The 22,289-nt window shown below is 37.0% G+C and overlaps 1 protein-coding gene across 1 annotated transcript in view; it reads left to right on the top strand.

Annotated features, from left to right (window-relative positions):
* The window catches only part of LOC141513401 (SLAM family member 5-like), a 63,780-nt gene extending 41,938 nt beyond the window's left edge, over nt 1-21,842 (top strand). The window contains exon 9 of the transcript XR_012475788.1: nt 19,431-21,842. The gene's annotated coding sequence lies outside the window, so the exon portion shown is untranslated. The remainder of the gene's footprint in view (nt 1-19,430) is intronic.
* The last annotated feature ends 447 nt before the right edge of the window (nt 21,843-22,289 follow it).

Raw genomic sequence — 22,289 nt, 5'->3', positions numbered from 1 at the left:
CAAGTTGGGCTGGTGGGGGGAGAATAGCAAAGACAATTAAAGGGAAAAAAGGTTAACAGTCATGAGATGGTGACTGGGCTTATATCAACAAGGATCTAGCCACATGGAACTGGAATCAAATGAGTCCAGAAGCATGGTGTTAGGATCACATGGATCCAGATGGAGAAAGGAAGGAGAAAGAAATCTGCCCCACTGAGTCAGGTAGAAAAAAGAGAGAGGATAGAGTGTCAGACATCTTTAATACACTACTATGGTCAGAGGACTGGTCTTTAAGAACTTGAAATAGGCTTAATTAACACCTGGTGTAAGGTAGTATTCACTAAGCATGAGTAGTCTGTTGCACCTGCCTCCAGGGTATGAGCAAGGTCAGGCACATGGCCACCTATTGTTTTTAGGATTAAAGACAGAGATACTTGGAGGGATGTCTGGTGCTGGCTTACTGCTATATGGGGTTTACAAAATCTAATAAAGATTCAAGAACACTTTATCAGTAAGAAAAAATCTGATTTGTTTCCAATACAAAGAAGTTACAGTATTTCTCTGTGCCCAGAGTTCCTCTGCTTTACTGGGAAGTAGATGAAATTATTATTCTCATTTTACAAATGAAGAAACTAAGTCAGGCAATGGTTAAGTGAATTATTTATGACATGGTTTCTTCAGAGGGTCTTTCTCCCTTGAGGACCTCTCCTTGAAGAGAAACTAGTAGAAGTCAGAAGAGCAAGATCTGTTTAGTCTAAAGGACTTGCTACCTTGGATTCTCTTTAAAATGCCAGATCATTGAGAAATCAACTTCCATTTTGAGTCTTTTGCAAATGGACTTAAGCCTCTAGTTGTATTAGAAAGGATTTTTTTTTAAGTTTTTGCAAGGCAATGGGGTTAAGTGGCTTGCCCAAGGCCACACAGCTAGGTAATTATTAAGTGTCTGAGGTCGGATTTGAACTCAGGTACTCCTGACTCCAGGACTGGTGCTCTATCCACTTTGCCACCTAGCTGCCCCCTAAAAAGGATTTTTAAAAACTATTTTTTTTTATCAGGGAAGGATGATTAGGGTAATAAACTGGAGAACATGATATTTTGAAGACTAGATGAAGAACTATTTATTAACTTTATATTGAAGAAGAAAAGATTTATTATGGGAATCCAATAGCTGTCTTCATATATTAAAAGGACTCTCCTATAAAAGATGGATTAAGTTCATTCTGTGAAGAGTTAGAGAGCAGAACTGAAACTTTTGGATGAAAATGAAAGGATTTAGGCTTTTTATAAGGAAGAATTTTGTTGGGGGTCTGTGAGTTTTCAGCTACTAAATGTCTTCTAGGCAGAGGCTAGGTAATGTGGAAGCCTGCTTTTCTCTCTTGACTGATAGGTATGAATCTCTCCATTGCACCAACAATCACTGAATGACACCAGCATCTTGGAGGGAGAAGATTCCCATGCTTTGTGAAGATCTTTAGCATAACTAATAAGGAATTGAGAGGGGTCTTCCTAATTTAATGGAATGTTTTAATGGAATGTCCCACCCCTAGTGTGATATAAGTACATCCTCAATTGAGGATCATTCCTTTGATGGACAAGCTCAGAAGCAGTTTTTTCAAATCCTACCTTCTGAGAATGGAATTGTATAAATACCATCCCCCAAAGTTTCATTTTGGTTCTGGTTTTCTAGCCAGGTCCTAAACATAGAGAAATCTAATAAACATAATTCTGTTTGTTTCTTGAAAGCAAAATATAGAAATAAACATTTGTCCCTTATCAGAACAAACTCTGGAGGTTTAGTTTAATTCTTTAATAAGGCCAAATTCATGGAGGTTGACAGCAATAATGTCTTTGGGATGTTATAGTCATAATTTGACAAAATTTTTAATATAAGGACATAAATTGTTAATAATAATAAATTATAAATAATAAATATTATTTGCCACTTCTTTAAATGATCTTTGTGATGTCAAAATTTTAGGAATATCCCTACATTCCTACTTTAATTTATTTAATTTTGATTAGGTTGAACTGAACCACATTCTAGATTCCCCCCACCCAAGGACATTGCCTTGTGAAGAGTTCAGCTCAAGCTGATTATCAGATTTGTGAACAATGAATTTTATAACACACACACACACACACACACACACACACACACACACACACACACACATGACCACATATATTTATTTATTTAATTGACTTATTTTTTCTGTGTCTCTAAGTATAGAGGTGGTTGGAAAGTTATCTCTCACATAGAGAACCTCCTGGTAATCAAATCAAATTTGCGAAACTTGATTTAAAGAAAGTTTCCTCAAAAGTCATGCTCACTAAATTTATTAGTCACTGTTATTGAAGAGGTCTAACAAAGGTTCCAAGTTGAAGAGGAATTCTCTATGGATGTAGAATTCCTCTGGAATTAGAGGGTGCTGTTGGTAGATGGATGCTGTTGGACTCAAATATCAAAATATCACAAATATTGTGAGCCTATTGAAAGATTAATAGTAACTAAAACATTTGCTTTTAACATCTACATAGAATAGACTAAGTGGCTATATCAAGAATGTGTTGTCTAATTTAATACTCACTTATATTGCAATGCAAGCAATGACTTATTTTTTTTTAATACAAATTTCAGGACAATGAAATAAAGAATTCAGTGGACCGTAGGATTAAAAATGAATATAATGCAAGAGGCAATGAGGTATAGGGTTGGGTGAGAAGAGGCTGAAACTTTTTTATAACCAATGGGGAAATTGCAAAGAATGGGAGAAATGACTTCAGCAAAGAATTGTTTGATGGAGATGGGTTGTTTATGTGTCAAGGGTAAAGGAAAACAGTTGGAACCAGTGCTCCACTGCTATCCTTGACGTAACAGGAGAAATTGAAAGCCACTAGCTTATTGAGTGGACATTCTTTTGAATGTCTTAAGGGAGTACATGGAATGAGTTATAGGTAGTGTTGGAGAGAATTTCCAGATTTATTCCAGATATATTTTTTCTTTACATTTGGTTTACCCTTATGAAACTTAAGTTTCTAAAGTAGGGATTGTTTTACATGAATCTGTAACCGCCAAGTCTAGCACAATATTGAAACAGTTGATAAATGGCACAGTGGAAGGGTAGATTAAAAGGGTTTATATTCAAATGTTGACTGTGACCTTTAGCAAATAACTTGGTCTTTTTAGGCTTCAGTTTTCTTAACTATAAAATGCAATTTGGATTTAGTAATTTCTAAATTTTCTAGCCATACTGTAAATATTTTAACACCTAACTCAAAGCCTAAAATGACATAGGATTATTCCATCCTTTAAGTCTAGACAATCAGCAAAACAATAAGCTATCCAAAGAAATAAAAAAAGAGAGCTTCCTCAATTGTAAAAGACAAACCTTGACTTTAAGAAAGATACAAATTTGAATGGAAAATGTCAACTTAAAAAAACAAAGATTGCCTTCCAAATTTCATAGGTAGCTCCTCATGGCCTCATCCTATATTGGGGTCCATAGAGGTATTTGATTGGACAAGGTGGAGGTGATGTTTCAGATTCTGCCTTCTGATTGTGTAAAAGTGTAGTTATATTCCACCCCCCCCCCCCACAAAACCTCTTTGAGCTCTGTTCCACTGAGCTCCCTGTCAAAGACTGTAGGCATATATTAGGTGTTAATATAACTTTGTTTTTCATTAAAGTCAAACTTTAGTGAGGTTTTTCAGTTTCAAGTGTCCTTGCCCACTTCCATTGGGATTCATGGCTTGAAAGCAAAACAGCCAGAATGAAGTGACATTTCTTTCTGGGGTTGTCAAGGGCCATGGTATCTCATGACCTATTCTTGCTACCTCACTTATCTCCTCCCCTTCTTCTCCTAAAGCTATAAAAAAAATTTCTTGGATCTCTTTGGTTGGAAAATGCAATGGACAGCACCAGCCTTGGGGTCAGGACACCTTGAGTTCAAATCTGGTCTCAGACACTTAATAATTACCTAGCTGTGTCACCTTGGGCAAGTCACTTAACCCTACTGCATTGAAAAAAATAAAAAAAAGTGTTAGGTGAGATAATTTCTAAAGTTCCCAATGAATCTAAGATACCATAAAGTGGAAGTGCACCAGGATAGGGTACCTTTTATCCATTGGTCTGCAAGGGATAGAGGAACAATTTTTTCAAAGCAGGCCAATATCCAAGATGACTACTCATGTTTCCTTCCAGTGTGATAAGGTTAAAAATTTGACAGGCAGTGGAGGGATTTGCATGCTCAGTGAGATGAGCAGAACCAGAAAAACAATGTACACCCTAACAGCAACATGGGGGTGATGATCAGCCTTGATGGACTTGCTCATTCCATCAGTGCAACAATCAGGGACAATTTTGGGCTGTCTGCAATGGAGAGTGCCATCTGTATCCAGATAAAGAATCGTGGAGTTTGAACAAAGTTCAAGGACTATTCCCTTTAATTTAGAAAAAACCAGATATTTTATTGTCTGATCTTGTTATCTCTTATACTTTTTGTCTCTTCCTTAACATATGATTTCTCTCTCATCACACTCAATTAGTATCAATGTCCAACATGGAAACAAAGTAAAGACTGACAGATTGCTTTCTGTGGGGGGATGGGGGGAGGGAAGTAAGATTGAGGGGAAAAATTGTAAAACTCAATTAAAATCTGTAATTAAAAAAAATTTGACAGGCAAGAACTAAAAGTCTCAGTCTTGAGGAAACTTGATTTTTCATTCTCCAGACCCAAGCTGCTTGAAACCTTAGTAGTCAGAGCTGTGGTTTGTGGTCATTTTTGCTCAGAGTTTGGACAAGGTGGGTTGGGCAATACTTTTCTTCTACCTTACCACAACCTCCCCCTGTCTCTCACTTCATGCTTCTGCTTAATACGTCAGAAATGGTCTAAGGCTAAAATACCCTGAGTTTTCAACCTACCTCCCCTGCTAGCAAATATCTCTGCAGCAGCTTCTTTTCAGCTGGCTAGTGAGTCACCAGGGTTCAAAGAACTGTAGAATCTCTGAGCAGAAAACCTCAAACATCTTCTAGTTCAAATTACTTAAATAAGAATCATTTCTGTAACTTCTTGTACAAATGTTTATCTATTCTCTGAAGATCTCTAATGAAGGGGATAGACCCTTCCTCTTTTGAATCTCTAATTTTTTAAAAATTTCATTTATTTTTAATTTAAGGCAACAGGGTTAAGTGACTTGTGGCTAGGCAATTATTAAGTATCTGAGTCTGAATTTGAACTCAGGTGCTTTTCACATAATATCTATTTGAACACTTGAAGCCAATCATCATGCCCTCCTAAATTGTTTCCAATAATAATAGCTCACATTAATATGGGGCTTACAATATGCCTGGCACTATGCTAAGTGGATTAAAAATATTAACTCTTTTGGTCCCCAAACAACCCTGCATCTTATTTTATCAATTAGGAAACTGAGGCAAACTGAAATTAAATGGCTTACTTGGAGTCACACAGATATTAAGTTTCTGAAGTCAAATTTGAGCTCAGGTCTTCCTGACCTCAATCACAGTTCTCTATTCACTGTGCCACATAACTCCCTAAACATTTCTATTTTCTTTAACTATCAGCATATGACATTACCTAGAAGACTTTATTTAACCCATGTCCAAGATTGCAGAATATAACTTGCCTGATCCCAGAAGTATATATATATTCTGAGGACATCAAGACCAATTTAAAGGAGACTATTAAAATCAGTTAAAAAAATAGAAAAAAGAGTCCAGTCCTGTTACTACTCCTGAACCTCCCAAGCTATTTATATGGATTTTAGCTTTTGAGACAATACCTCCCATGAAAACTCCCTCCCTATTGAAATATATATAACCCTGCCTCCCTTGGGCACTTCAGGTGACCAAGGATTGCAATCCCCTTGACTGAATTAAAAGATCTTTGTTGTCACTACTTGAGCAGTGTTCTTTATTCAGGCTGACACCATCTTGCTTGCCAGCCTGTGGATAATCTTCTGTTTCTCAGGATACTTTCTAAAATGTGGTTCTCAGAATTGTCTATGGTACTTCAGGTGTGTTCTGACCCTGGCAGAGTTCAATGGAGTTATAGCCTTTCTGTTCTCAGACACTATGCCTCTCTTAATGCAATATGAGATTGCATTGAGATTCTCTTTGACCGTCATATCACACTGCTGACTCATCCTGAGGCTATTAAACCTGCCCCGTAACATGCCTCTCCTACTGTAAACTTGTTAAGTTGATTTCTTGAACTTTCTGGTAAGCCTTTACTTTTATTAGATTCACTCCATTATTCTAACTTGAAAAGTTCTTTATGGATTTTAGTTCTTTTCCTCAGTCACATTTATTAAACATTTATTTTATTTATTAAGCATGGAAATCTCCACCCTCTGAGTTGTCTGTGTTTCAGTGACCCTTGAAACAATGGGGTTATTCAAGAGAGAAAAGCAGACTTCCCCATTCTAGATGAGTCATTTATAATCTGGTCCAGTTTCCTCAATCTGTAAAATGGGGATAAAAAGAGCACTGTTTTTCCAGTTTATTATTTTTTTTTAGGATAAAGGAAGTAATATTTATAATCACTTTATTAAGTTTAAAGCATCATGTAAACTAGTATAAATTGTTCAAAGTGCTGGGAATATGAATACAAATGAAAGAAGAGTAGTCTTTGCCTTCAAATTCCTTACAGTCTAATGGCAGGAGACAATACATATAAGGAAACTGGAAAAGGGGGTATGTGAGGTAAATAATGGAGGGGTATAGTAGAGAAAGTCCTGAATGGTCTGGGGACATGGTGGGCCTGAACATATCAGACATTCCATTCAGTTAGGTATCTCCCCAACTCAGGATTTTTATGCCTTATCAATTATTCTTTTTTTTTTTAGTTTTTTTTTTTTGCAAGGCAAAGGGGGTTAAGTGGCTTGCCCAAGGCCACACAGCTAGGCAATTATTAAGTGTCTGAGGCCAAATTTGAATTCAGGTACTCCTGACTCCAGGGCTGGTGCTCTATCCACTGTGCCACCTAGCTGCCCCCTTATCAGTTATTCTAAATACCTTTACAAAGTATGGGAATCTTCTCCCCTCCAGAATGTCTTTGCCATCTAGTGACCCTTAATACAATGAGGAGATTCATATTTGTTATTCAAGGGAGAAAAACAGACTTTCACATTCTGGATGAGTCATTTAACCTCTATCTGACCCAGTTTCCTCAATCTGTAAGATGGATAATAAGAGCACTGATTTTCCTGAGGGGTTTGTCTGTGTGCATGCGTGTGTGTGTGTGTGTGTGTGTGTGTGTGTGTGTATGTGTTAGTTTTTTTAGGTTAAAAGAGGTAATATTATATATTATTTCAAAAACTTTAAAGCACAATGGAGATGCTATTATAATCCTTTATATTGTCCATTTTCATTGCCCCATCCATCCCTAGAAATTTTTTTTTTTAGGCTTTTTTGCAAGGCAAATGGGGTTAAGTGGCTTGTCCAAGGCCACACAGCTAGGTAATTATTAAGTGTCTGACTGGATTTGAACCCAGGTACTCTTGACTCCAAGGCCAGTGCTTTATCTACTACGCCACCTAGCCACCCCATCATCCCTAGAAATTTATTGCAAGTCACAGTATTATAGGCTGAGATGGTAGGGACCTCAGGGTCCATCCAATCTAATCTCCTTTCCTATTTTACAGATGAGGAAACTGAAGCCTGGAGGTACTAAATGATTTGTCTAGCAGGTGTTAAATGATAAAAATGATTTTTGAACTAAAAAAGATTCTTTGATTCAAAATCTAGTATTCTTAACTATTACACCATGAATGAAGCTGTTCTGTCTCATTTTTTGCTACTTTTTTCCCCCACCAACCTAAATGTACTTTTTTCCCTCTAGTCCTTAGATCTCCTTTCCAGTCTCAGCTTATTGGGAGCTCCCACAACCCAGAAGAATTCAAGTGCAAGTTAAAGAATTATTTGTCAGGAACATTGTAATAAGAGTTTATGATTCAATAGAGTATTGGACTAGATGGCCTTTTGGTATTTTCCAACAGTAAGACTCTATGAGGGCAGCTAGGTGGCAGAGCAACTAGGTGGTGCTGTGACTAGAGCACTGGCCCTGAAGACAGGAGGACATGAGTTCAAATCCAATCTCAGATTCTTAATAGTTACCTAACTGTGTGACCTTGGGCAAGATATTTAACCCCACTGTTTTGCAACAACAAAAAAAGGACTCTATGAACTGAAGACGTAGAGGGCAGGAGAGGCTAGGTTTCCTTTGTTCGTTGGACAAGCTATAGCCTTATTTAGAGATAAGGTAATAGAATTTCTGGGCTAAGATTATGTCAAGAATTTCAGAGACAAAACTTAAAAGCCTTGACCTTGAGGTAATTAATGTTAGACTCTCCCTCCCCCCATCCCACTCTTCTTGGGACCCTGCTATAGTCTTGCTTGTGGTATGTGGTTATTTCTGTTTATAGCTACAGGTAAAGGAGATGCTTCTTCTGTACTTCACTCAGTTTCACCAAAGTCACCTCTTGCCTTCTACCTCTTGTTCTTGGTTTATATGTCAGAGACAGGAAGGGTAAAAGACCCACATGTACACAAGTATTTACAGTAGTTCTTTTTATAGTGGCAAAAAATTGGAAATTGAAGGGATGCCTATCATTTGGGGAATGGCTGAATAAATTGAGGTATATGAATGAATATGATGGAACACTTTTATTCCATATAAAATCATTAGGGATGGGACTTCAGAATAGCCTGGAAAGACTTGCATGAACTGATGCTGAGTGAAGTGAGAAGAATCAGAACACTATACACTAACAGCAACATTGGGTGATGATCTATGATGGACTTGTTCATTTCAGTAGCACAATAATCAAAGACAATTCTAAAAGACTTGTGATCAAAAATACCACCCATATCCAGAGAAAGAACTGTGGAGTTTAAAGGCAGAGTATTTAATTTTTAAAAGTTGTCAGATTTTTTTCCTCTAATGCTTTTTCCCCCCCCCAATTTGATTCTTCTTTCACAACATGATTAATATGGATCTATGTTTAGCATGGTTGTACATGAATGGCCTATATTAGATTGCTTTCTTTCAGGGGGTTGGGGGAAAGAAAGGAGGGAGAAAAATGTAAAACTCAAAACCTAGCAAAAAATGATTGTTGAAAACTACTGTTGTATGTGATGGAAAAAATAAACAAACAAATAAATAAAGACTGGGTTAAGTTTTTTGCACTAGGAGTCCCTATTCCCCTCTCTTCACCTTTCCAGGGCCTCTGTAGCAAGTACTATTTGATAGAGCAGTCAGATGCCTACTTTCCTTGGTCAGTTCACTGTTGATGCTCTGTTTCCATTAGATTCTAATCTCTTCCATTAGATTATAAATTCTTTGAGGGCAGGAAGTGTATTTTGTATTTTGTTTATTTTTGTATATCCAGTTTTTAGCATGACACCTAACACATAATAGGCACATAATAGCTGTTTATTGATTAATTTCTGATCAGGGCTGTTGCTCTATTCACTGCACCACCTAGCTGCCCCATCCTATAGGGATGGTGCAGTGGATTAAAAGGTGTCTAATTCCAGGGCCATCTGGTAGCCAAGAAATGCTCAGTGTTACTGGTTGACTACCAAAGATATTTGTACTCTGAGCTAATTCAAACTCCTTGTCTCAGAGATCAGTCAATAAACTTTTAAATGTCCATGATGTACTAGGCACTGTGCCAAGGACTGAGAATTAAAAACAAGAAAAGTGAAATGCAATCCATATGATCAAGTGTTGTTGGGAAATGTGGTTGGCTAAAAATTTCAGGGGTTCTAGCGAATGTGAAAGAATTCACTTAAAAGATTGACTCTGATCCAGAAGAATTTAGAAACAAAAAAAATTTATTTAAAGTATTGCTATGGTTAGCAGAAGCTAAGGGAGAGCTAGATTAGCAGCAGTAGCAACAGCAGCAACAGCTGACATGAGAAAATAAGGAAAGGAAAAGAGGCAAAGAGAAGTTATTTGGGGGATTATGCCCCCCCCCACCAAAATGGGCTGATCTCCCAAAGGAAGACAAACCAACCAGGGGAAAAGCAACAAAAATGGACATAGGGGTGTGTAGAATTATTTGGGAGATCACACTTCCCCCAAATGTGCTTGCTACTCCCTTCCAAAGGAAGATGAGCAACTCAACTAAGGAGTGAGTGAGCTTTAAAAAGGTGCAGAAAAATGAGGTATTTAAGGAGATACTGATGGGGACAGGAACTCAGAGATCAAAGAAAAGGTAATTAAGGACAAACAGATGAGGGACAGTAGTTCAAAGACATAATATTTTCAGGTTAGGGCAGGGATTTATTATCTTGTTGTTAGGGGTTTGTCTTATGTCTGGTGGAATGGATTTGCTCAGTCCTTGCCAGGGGGCAAGTTACTTCATTGAATCTCAATGTTCTAATCAAAAGCAGTGAAATATTTTCATCCTTCAAAAGATGAAAGAACCAACAAGGGGAAATTCTATTCTGGATTCTGATTCTCATTAGCAGAAGAACTTGTGCTGGGGTGGAAATTATGGGAACCTTGAAGAGAAGTGATGACTCCATCCTGGAGTTTGTGATAAATTAAGGGACTATGAGTGGAAGGTGTGAGTGCTGAATTTTGAGAAAATAGATTTGAAAAGATTCAGAAGAAAGATGGTAAAATGATCCTATGGAGCAAAATGCTTCAGAATATCCAAGAGTGAAATTCTGACAATTTCACAAAGAGAAACAATTAAAATCAGGAAGAAAATTTGTCTGAAGAGATTGATATGCTTGAGCAGCAAACATCACCCAACTTAAAATATAAAAACATAAAGAATATGTAAGCAAGATGATGCAATAGAAAAAAGTATGCAAAAATGTTGACAAGGTCCTGTAATAATAGTATTAGGAATGTTAAAATTCAGAATGAACTGAGGTTGGCAAATGAAACTAAATAAAATATGTTCTATGATAGATGCCTTTGGGAGTCTGATACTTGCAAATGAGAGGAGTACAAGTCAGTTAATGTTCCCAGGTGAAAATTCTGGGAGAGACTAATTAACCAGAGAGACATAGCAAAGTTTGCTACCCATCTCTGTCTACACATATAGACCTCCACTGGATGTAAGTCCAAAATCAGCAAAATTTTACATGTAGATATATTAGTTTGGTCATGCCCCTGGGGTTATAAAATTCTTAGTCCACTATTCCACTTAATTTCTTCCATTTAACTCTGAGTAAAATGTTGAGAAATCTCATCCTGTGACCCCAATTCAAATTTTTAATTATGAATTTAACAAATATTAACACATAAATATTTCAATATAAAAAAGAACAGAAAAAGAGGACAGTATTTGAAATAATTTCTATCACATATAACTTGTTTTTCTTTCAAAGTGATGGTGTAATGGATAGAGTGCTGTGCCTAGAGAAAGGAAGACTCATCTTCCTGAGTTCAAATGTAACTTCAGATACTTGCTAGCTGTGTGATCCTGGGCAAGTCATTTAATCCTATTTGTCTCAGTTTCTTCATTTGTAAAATGAGCTGGAGAAGAAATGACAAACTATTTTAGTATTTCTGCCACGAAAATCCCAAGTGGGGTCATGAAGAGTTGAAGATGACTGAAAAATGACCAAATACCAAAAAATAAAATTAAAAAAATTAAATGGTACCACTGCCCTGCTTGTTTTGTCCACTTCTGACTTTCTTTCTGCTCTTCTCAGTATATTAAAACAAAACAAAACATTTTGTTTACTTTCTTCCTTTGCTGTTCAAACATTTTTTACTTGAAGTTTGGTGTTCCAAATTCTATTCTTCCCTCTGTGCCCCACCCCCGACCTTTTCTGAGATGGTAAGCAATCAGATATAAGTTGTACATGTACAATTATGTAAAACAATTCCATATTAGTCATTTTTGTACAAGAATACCCAAATAAGGGCCAAGATGGCAGAGAGAGGACAGGCACAGTTCTAAAATCTCCTGATCCCCCCCCCCCCCCACCATATATGATATGAAACAAACATCTTAACAGAAATCCAATCAACAAAACCCAGAAAGAAAAGCCAGGAGAAGAACATCTACCTCAGGATTTGTCTTCCGCAATTGTGGGTAAATCTGGGCACAGAGGGCAGACTCTGTTGGGAGCACAGGACTGGGTGAGACTGGGAACCTGGATCAACCTCAGATTATCCTGATCAGTCATGGGGCTAGAGCTTGGTTGACCATGGGGGCTTGGGTCAACTAGGGAACAGAGGCATTGGTGTTGGCACTGACCCTCAGGAGCTTGCTGGCAGGGATAGAGGTAGAGTTCCCAATGGGGGGGAGTGCTGCAGACATCATCTATGGGCTCCACTGGTGGGGAGGAGCTCAGAGTCCACACCTCCATTTCAGCTGAAGCCTCTTCCCAGAACAAACACAATTACAGACTACCTCTGCCCCAGGCTAAGGCCAATCAGTAGAACCACTCAGCTGGCAATAGGGAGAGTAATCACCTCACCCTAGGGTATAGCCCACTATTTTTTTTTTTAGTTTTTTTTTGCAAGGCAATGGGATTAAGTGGCTTGCCCAAGGCCACACAGCTAGGTAATTATTAAGCATCTGAGACCGGATTTGAACTCAAGTACTCCTGACTCCAGGGCTGGTGCTCTATCTACTGTGCCACCTAGCTGCCCCTATAGCCCACTATTGATGAAAGACAAAAGTATTTAACAGCTTCAGTCACTCCCTCCAGGCCAAGGGAGAGAGCCTCAGTCAAGGACACCAACACTCCAGAGAAAGCAACCAGCACCACCTACTGGTCAGCTGGAGATATTACACTAAGTGACCAAAACCTATAGCACTCCCTACTGGACATCTGGAGATACTACACTCAGTGAGTAAAACCTCTAGGGATCCCAACACCAACACCTCTGTGAACCAGTCTTAGAATAATGATGAAAGGTCAGTGCAAAGGAGGGTCCATAGAAAAATTCTTGGAAGGAAAAGACCCCAACTCAGAGAGACCTAGAACCACTGAAGAGAATATTATCTGGTCTCCAGCACAGAAAGACTTCTTTGAAGAAATAAGGAAGGAGTTTAAAAATCAATTGGAAAATTTGGGAAAAGAAACCCAAGAGAAGATTAACACCTTGCAACAAGAAAACAAATCACTGGAAAATACAATTGGACAAATACAAAATGAGAATAATTCTCTCAGATCCTCAATTGGGCAAATACAAAAAGAAAATAATTCTCTCAAAACCTCAATTGGTCAAATGGAAAACTCTTTCAAAAATAGAACTGACCAAATGGAAAAGGAGTTGCAAAAGATAAATGAAGAAAATTCTTTTCTAAAAAAAAGAATGGAGTCTGTGGAAATTAATGACTTCATGAGACAGCAAGAGACTGTTAAACAAAAGCAAAAAATAGAAAAAATAGAAGAAAATGTAAAATACCTCATCAGCAAAATCACTGACCTTGAGAATAGATCAAGAAGGGACAACCTGAGAATTATAGGTCTTCCTGAAAGCATTGAAGAGAAAAAAAGCCTAGACTTAATATTACAGGATTTAGTGATGGAAAATTGCCCTGATATCATGGAACCCAGTGGGCAAAATAGTAATTGAAAGAATACATCAGTCCCCTCCAGAAAGAAATCCTAAAATGAAAACACCAAGGAATGTTGTGACCAAATTCCAGAACTGTCAGATAAAAGAGAAAATCCTGCAAACAGCCAGAAAGAAACATTTTAGATACCAAGGAGCCACAGTAAGGATTATACAGGACCTGGCTGCATCAACATTAATGGTTCAAAGGGCCTGGAATGAGATATTCTGAAGAGTATGGGAGCTTGGAATGCAGCCAAGAATCCACTATCTGGCAAGCTGAGTCTTCTCTTTTAGTGGAAAAGATGGACATTTAACAAAATGGAAGACTTCCAACAGTTCCTGATGAAAAAACCAGAGCTAAATAGAAAATTTGGACATCAAACAGGAGGTTCAAGAGACACATGAAAAGGCAAAAGAAGGGGGGGGGGATAAAGAAAAAAACCTGCTATCCAATAAGATGAAACTGGCTATATCCCAGCATGGGAAAAAAGAGTCTCATAACTCTTAAGAATTGTAACTCTATTAGAGAGAATATACTTAGCCAGAAGTGATGAATACTCAGGATTTTCTATGACTCAGATAGAATGATTTAAAAACACTTCCTCCTTAAAAAGGGGGACAGGAAGGAGATGAGAGGAGGGACGGGATTGAATGGGGTAAATCTCATTACATTAAGAGGTACAAAAAAACCTATGGTAATAGAGGGGAAGAAGGGAGGAGATGAGAAACACCTGACTCTTCCTCTCATCAGACTTGGCTTAAAGTTAACTTACACACACACACTCAGTTAACTTAAAAAAAACTTATATTTCAAGAATTAAAAGGAGAAAGGGGAGGGGGAATGGAGACGGAGGGAGAAAAAGGGAAACTAACAGAAGGAAGGGAAGGGAAAAGGAAAAAAAGGGAAAGGGGAAAGAAAGGGGGGGGGTCGATATAGGAGAGCAAACACACTGTAGGGGGCAGTATTCAGAAACAAAATACTACAGAATATGGATAAAAGGGAAAATGGAGGAAATACAAACAGAGGGAAAATAGCATAGAGGGCAATAAAGAGTTACTAATTATAACTTTTAATGTGAATGGGACAAACTTTCCCTTAAAACATAAGCAAATAGCAGAGTAGATTAAAAGCTAGAATCCTGCAATATGCTGCTTACAAGAAACTCATTTGAAGCAGAGAGATACATATAGAATAAAGGTAAAAGGTTGGAGCGAAATATATTTTACTTCAGCTGAAGTGAAAAAAGCAGGGGTAGCAATCCTTATCTTATATAAAGCAACTGCAAAAATAGATATTATTAAAAAGAAAACTACATCCTTCTAAAAGGTACCATAAACAATAAAGTGATTTCAATACTGAATATGTATGCACCTATGGGAATAGCATCCAAATTCTTAGAGGAGAAGCTGAAAGAACTACAGGAAGACATAGATAGCAAAACTCTACTAGTGGGAAACCTCAACTTCCTGCTTTCAGATTTAGATAAATCAAATCATAAAATAAACAAGAAAGAAGTTAAAGGAGTAAATAGATTGTTCGAAAACCTAGGTATGATAGACTTATGGAGGAAATTGAATGGGGATAGAAAGGAATATACCTTTTTCTCTGCAGTACAAGGCACTTATACAAAAATTGATCATGTACTAGGGCATAAAAATCTAATAATAAATTGCAGAAAGGTAGAAATAGTGAAACATCTTTCTCAGATCATAATAAAAGTCACATGCAATATTGGGCCAGGGAGATATAGACCCAGAACTAATTGGAAACTGAATAACCTCACGTTAAATATTGAGTGGATCAAACAACAAGTTATAGAAAGAATTAATTATTTTATCCTAGATAAGGACAATAATGAAACAACATACCAAAACCTATGGGATTCATTAAAAGAGGCTGTCAGGGGATTTATTATATCTTTAAATGCTTACATGAATAAATTAGAGAAAGAGGAAATCAATGAAATAAATATGCAACTAAAAAATTAGAGAAAGAACAAATTAAAAACTCCCAGTTAAATATCAAATTAGAAATTCTAAAAATTAAAGGAGAATTTAATAATATCAAAAGAAAAAAATCTATTGAATTAATAAATAAAACCAAGAGTTGGTTTTATGAATAAATCAATAAAATTGATAAACCTCTGGTCAATTTGATTAAAAGAAGAAACAAGAAAGCCAAATTGTTACTATCATAAATGAAAAAGGTGAACTCCCACCAATGTGGAGGAAATTAAAATAAAAATTCAGAATTATTTTGCCCAACTCTATGCCAATAAATTTGACAATGCAAGTGAAATGGATGAATATTTACAAAAATATAAGTTGCCCAGGTTAAATGAAGAGGAGATTAAATACCTAAACAACCCTATCTCAGAAAAAGAAATTCAAAAAGCCATCATTGAACTCCCTAAGAAAAAATCTCCAGGGCCAGATGGATTCACAAGAGAATTCTATCAAACATTTAAGGAACAATTGGCTCCCATTCTATATAAACTTTTTGGAAAAATAGGAAAAGATGGAACTCTGTCTAACTCTTTCTATGACACCAATATGGTGCTGATGCCTAAACCAGAAGAGTTAAACACAGAAAGAAAATTATATATCTATCTCCCTGATGAATATAGATGCAAAAATCTCAAATAAAATCTTAGAAAATGATTACAACAAGTTATCACTAGGATAATACATTATGACCAAGTAGGATTTATCTCAGGAATGCAGGGTTGGTTAAATATTAGGAAAACTGCTAGTATAATTAATCATATCAATGGCAAACCTATCAGAAATTATATGATTATATCAATAGATGCTGAAAAAACTTTTGACAAAATATAGCACCTATTCCTACTAAAAACATTAGAGAGAGTGTAGGAATAAATGGACAGTTCCTTAGAATAATAAGCAATATCTATCTGAAACCATCAACAAACATTATATTCAATGGGGAGAGGTTAGAGGCATTCCCAATAAGATCAGGGGGTGAAATAAGGATGCCCATTATCACCACTACTATTTAATATTGTTTTAGAAATGCTAGCTTCAGCAATAAGAGAAGAAAAACAAATTGAAGGAATTAGAGTTGGGAAGGAAGAGCCAAAACTCTCACTCTTTGCAGATAATGGTATACCTAGAGAATCCCAAGAAATCATCCAAAAAACTACTGGAAACAATTAGTAATTTTAGCAAAGTTGCAGGATATAAAATAAACCCTCATAAATCCTCAACTTTTCTTTATATGTCTAGCAAGATACAGCAGGAAGAGCTAGAAAGAGAACTCCTATTCAAAGTAACCTCAGAAAATATAAAATGCCTGGGAGTCTATCTGCCAAGGCAGACTCAGAAATTTTTTGAAAACAATTACAAAGCACTTCTCACTCAAATAAAATCAGTTTTAAATAACTGGACAAACATCAACTGCTCATGGATAGGTTGAGGTAATATATTAAAAATGACAATTCTATCAAAACTAAACTACCTGTTTAGTGCCCTACCAATCAAAATTCCAAAAAATTACTTTAATGAGTTAGAAAAAGCTATAAGTAAATTCATATGGAGAAATAAAAAGTCAAAAGTTTCCAGGGATTCAATGAAAAAAAGTACAAAAGAAGGTGGCTTACCTGATCTAAAATTATATTATAAAGCATCAGTCATCAAAACTGTCTGAGATTGGCCAAGAAATAGAGTGGTGGACCAGTGGAATAGACTAGGTGCAAGAGCAGGAAATGATTATAGTAATTTGCTGTTTGATAAACCCAAAGAGTTCAGCTATTGGGATAAAAACTCTCTTCAATAAAAACTGTTGGGAAAATTAGAAGTTAGTATGGAAGAAACTTAGATTAGACCAACACCTCACACCCCATACCACGATAAGATCTAAATGGATACAGGATTTAGACATAGAAAACAATATTATAAGCAAACTAGAAGATCAAGGAGCAGTTTACCTGTCAGATCTATGGAAAGGGAAACAGTTTATGACTACGGAAGAAATAGAGATCATCATTAAAAACAAACTAGATAATTTTGATTACATTAAATTAAAAAGCTTTTGCACAGACAAAACCACTGTAACCAAGATCAAAAGAAATGTAGTAAATTGGGAAACAATTTTTGCAACTAGTATTTCTGAGAAAGGATTCATTTCTAAAATATACAGAGAACTGAGTCAAATTTTTAAGAAAACAAGCCATTCCCCAATTGACAAATGGTCAAAGGATATACAAAGGCATTTTACAGCTCAGGAAATCAAAGCAATCTATAGTCATATGAAAAATTTCTCCAAATCATTACTTATTGGAGAAATGCAAATTAAAAATCCCTGAGATACCACCTCAGAAGGGATGCATGAAATCTGAGACATTAATACATTGTTGGTGGAGCTGTGAACTCATCCAACCTTTCTGGACAGCAATTTGAAATTATGCCAAATACCACTACTGGGTATATAACCTGAAGAGATGATGAAAAAGGGTAAAATCATCACTTGTACAAAAAATACTCATAGCAACCCTGTTTGTGATGGCAAAGAATTGGAAATCAATTAAATGTTCTTCAATTGGGGAATGACTTAGCAAACTGTGGTGTATGTATGTCATGGAACACTATTGTTCTATTAGAAAGCAGGCGGGATGGGAATTCAGGGAAGCCTGGAGGGATTTGCATGAACTGATCCTGAGTGAGATTACCAGAGCCAGAAAAACACTGTACACTCTAACAGCAAGATGGGGGTGATGATCAGCCTCGATGGACTTGCTCATTCCATCAGTGCAACAATCAGGGACAATTTGGGGCTGTCTGCAATGGAGAATACCATCTGTATCTAGAGAAAGAACTGTGGAGATAGAACAAAGACCAAGGACTATTATCTTTAATTTAGAAAAAAAACCTGATATCTTATTGTCTGATCTTGCTATCTCTTATACTTTATGTTTCTTCCTTTAAGATATGATTTCTCTCCCATCAAATTAAATTTGGATCAATGTATACCATGGAAACAATGTAAAGCCTGGCAAATTGCCTTCTGTGGTGGGTGGGAAGGAGGGAAGTAAGATTGGGGAAAAATCGTAATACTCAAAAGGAATACCTAAATAAAAGGAAAAAAAAAGAAAGTGAAAAATAGCTTCTATTTGGATTGAAAAAAAAGAAAGTGAAAAATAGCTTCTATTTGGATTGAAAAAAAAGAAAGTGAAAAATAGCTTCTATTTGCATTCAAATAATATCATTTCTTTCTCTGGAGGTAAGTTGTATTCTTCATCTTTAGTCCTTTGGGATCATCTTGGATCATTGTCTTTTTTTTTTCTTTCAGATTTTTGCAAGGCAAAGGGGGTTTAAGTAGCTTGCCCAAGGCCACACAGCTAGGTAATTATTAAGTGTCTGAGGTCGGATTTGAACTCAGGTACTCCTGACTCCAGGGCTGGTGTTCTATCCACTGCACCATCTAGCTGCCCCATTGGATCATTGTCTTGCTGAGAATAGTTAAGTCATTCACAGTTCTTCATCAAACATTATTGCTAATACTGTATATAACATTCTCCTGTTTTTTTTTAGGTTTTTTTCAAGGCAAATGGGGTTAAGTGGCTTGCCCAAGGCCACACAGCTAGGTAATTAGTAAGTGTCTGAGACCAGATTTGAACCCAGGTACTCCTGACTCCAGGGCTGGTGCTCTATTCACTGAGCCACCTAGCTGCCCCACTCCTGGTTCTTTTCACTTCATCTTTCATCAATTCATATAAAGCTTTCCAGGTTTTTCTGAAATCATCTTTCTTGACATTTCTTTATAGCACAATACTATTCCACTACAATCATATACCAAAGCTTGTTTGGCAATTCTCCAATAGATGGGCATACTTTAATTTCTAATTCTTATCTTTGCTGCTTTTTTAATAGGACCAGGAGTGGAGAGGCTTCTGAAGGACAATGATTTCCTGGTGTGGAAAGTTGGTCTTGGGACTGCAAGGTCTCAAATCCTCCTGATCTGGGTAGAGATTCTTAGTTGGTAAGAGGTTCTGTATGTCTGTGGGGGCATAGAGCAAACAATACCAGGAGTGCTTGGATAATACTAAAAGTGGAAGAAATACAATAGAAAGCAACGAAAATATGATTGTTTCATCCTGTTCTGAATTGGGACAAGAACTGTATTAAAAAGTTCACCCCTCCCTATTTGTCAGGGATGACAAATTTCAAACAGGTTAAAGTGTATAATGGAGCCCCAGGGTCTTGGATCAGGAGCTTTGGCTCTGGGTTTAGGGTCAGATAACCTAACATGGAGACACATTACTTTTCTGTGTTCTGACCCCGTGAATGAGAGTAGCCTTGTTTGATTGGCTATGTAGCCAGAACAAGCTATAATTTTAAAAAATTACTAGACTGGGGCATTCTCTTTTTCCCATGCATTCTTTCCTACTGTATGGGACAAAGATCACACCCAGTTCACACATAGCACTGGAACTGTGAAGTGAACTGGGAAGTGGAGGAAGTAGTCTTTCCTTCCTTCTTGTTTTAGTAGTCACTGTGATTTGGGGAGTTTTTGTTTCTGTTCTGTTTTGTGTTTTTCTCAGGCTGAAGTACTGGCAATAAACTTCATTGAACCCAGAAGTTCAAACCAAGGTTATGCTGGAGCCAGGTTTCCTAGTGGAATGTTGCATCTAGCCAGCTAACCTAGCAGAGAATGATCATGGTGCTTGATATTGAGATCAAGAGGAGTTTGGGACTTGAAACCTTGAGATTGAAGACTATAAGAACTGAGAAAACTGTCAACTAAAGCACCTTTCTCTCCCCAGAGACTGAAGTGGTATTTTGTGTGTTTGTGTATGTGTATGTGTGTGTGTATGTATGTGTGTAAATGATTTTGCTTTTGACATATTGGGGAATAATTTTATTTCTGATCATACCTTTTAATTAAATATTCTTTTATAAAATTGAATCCAACTTCTAATGGTTAAATGGAACTGGAGTGCCAGGGACTCACCCTTTGCAATTGAGGGAACACTCTTGTTAGGGACTAGAGCCATAGAGCCATTGGCAGAGACACTATGCCCACATTCACCAATCTCCAAAAAGGATAATGAAGAATCCTGGGAGATTGGTGATGTTTAACCCTGTTGGCCTTCAGATAATGGAAATTGAGGTGATCAAGTATTATACAAAGACTTCTGATAATCTCTAAAGTTTCAAGTGCATCAGGATCAGTTAGAATTGTTTAAGGTTGCATTTCTACTAGACAAAAGTGAGGGTGTCTGGATTTATATGTCAATGTTGCTCAGATATAGAGGAATAAACCAGAAGATCAGGTTCTTTCTGACTGAAGGAGTTTGAGATATTGTGATCAGTCAATCAACCTATAAATATTTGTTAATTGCCTACCATATATCAGGCAGGGTAGCTAGGTGGCACAATGGATAGAGAACTGACCCAGGAATTAGGAAGATTCATCTTCTTGAGTTCAAATCTGACTTCAGATACTTACTAGTTGTATGACTCTGGACAAGTAACTTAACCCTGCTTGCCTCGGTTTCCTCATCTGTAAAATGAGCTGGAGAAGGAAATGGTAAACCATTGCTGTCTTGTTGCCAAGACAACCCCAAATAGGGTTATGACAGTCAGATCTGACTGAAAAATGACTGAATATTCCAGGTATGATGCTGAGTGCTGGGGCTACAAATAAAAAAAAAGGCAATCTCTGATCTGAAGTTTAAAATTTGATGGAGGAAAACATGCAAAAGATCTGTTTTAGATGAGTAAATAGTGGATTCCTATTCCCTGTTTCCCATCATCCTAGGTGCTTGGACCCCTGGAGTTCTAGAATTCTTTGCATGGCATCTAGGGAAGGGGTCATCTTATTTCACTTACTTATGAACACCCAGGATACAAAATCCAAATTTCACACTGAGGAAAAACAAAAGATTTTGTTCTTCTTCAAACTTTTGAGATAACATCTCCAACATGTATCAAATTCCAAGAAAAATATGAGCAGAGATACAGTCTATATGCCTAATATGGCATCTGGGAGCATCGAGAATCTCTCTTTTGAAGTTAATGGATACTATGAAGTTTGAATCCAGTTTTCTAAAGGATCATTCTGTGACTAAAACTTCCCTCTCTTTGCTTATGAAAGGTGAAGACAATATGCTTGGATCCCCAAGGCTAACTCCTCTGTCAACCCAGACTACCCTGAGGAGGTATTATGCTTCTTCCTGTCACATAGCCCCAGGAATGACTAAAACCATTCCCATCTCCTCTCCTAGTTATTTGACGGGCACTGGAAGGAGTTTTTTTTCCCTTTTTGTTGTTATAAGGAAGTATGTGTGGGTATGAAGACCTTAAGTTCAGTACCTGAATTTTTACTTTTGATTTTTGTAATTTAAATAGTAATTAAAAAGTAATTAGTAAATTAAATAATAATCCTTCCTCTCCAAGCCTGATTATTTTCCCTAATTTTTAACTAGTCTTTAATTTACTGAAGGGGCATCATAAGTCCGTCAGAGAAATTGCTTCAATATTTCTTTCCACAGTTGCTATTGCTAGCTGTATTTCCTGCAATCCTATTTCCTCTACTCACATTTCCTCTGTTCTCTCTCTCCTTTCACCCTGTCCCTCCTCAAAAGTGTATTGCATTTGATTACCCTGTCCCATGATCTTTCCTTTCTTTTAACACCTACATCCCCTCTCTGCCCCCCTGTCCCCTTCCCCCCATACCTTTCCTCTTCTATTTTCCTGGAGGGTAAGATAGATTTCTATACCCAATTG

Source organism: Macrotis lagotis, chromosome 2 (genome assembly GCF_037893015.1).
Source record: "Macrotis lagotis isolate mMagLag1 chromosome 2, bilby.v1.9.chrom.fasta, whole genome shotgun sequence".
Taxonomy (NCBI): domain Eukaryota; kingdom Metazoa; phylum Chordata; class Mammalia; order Peramelemorphia; family Peramelidae; genus Macrotis; species Macrotis lagotis.
This window is presented reverse-complemented; position numbering and strand designations above follow the sequence as displayed.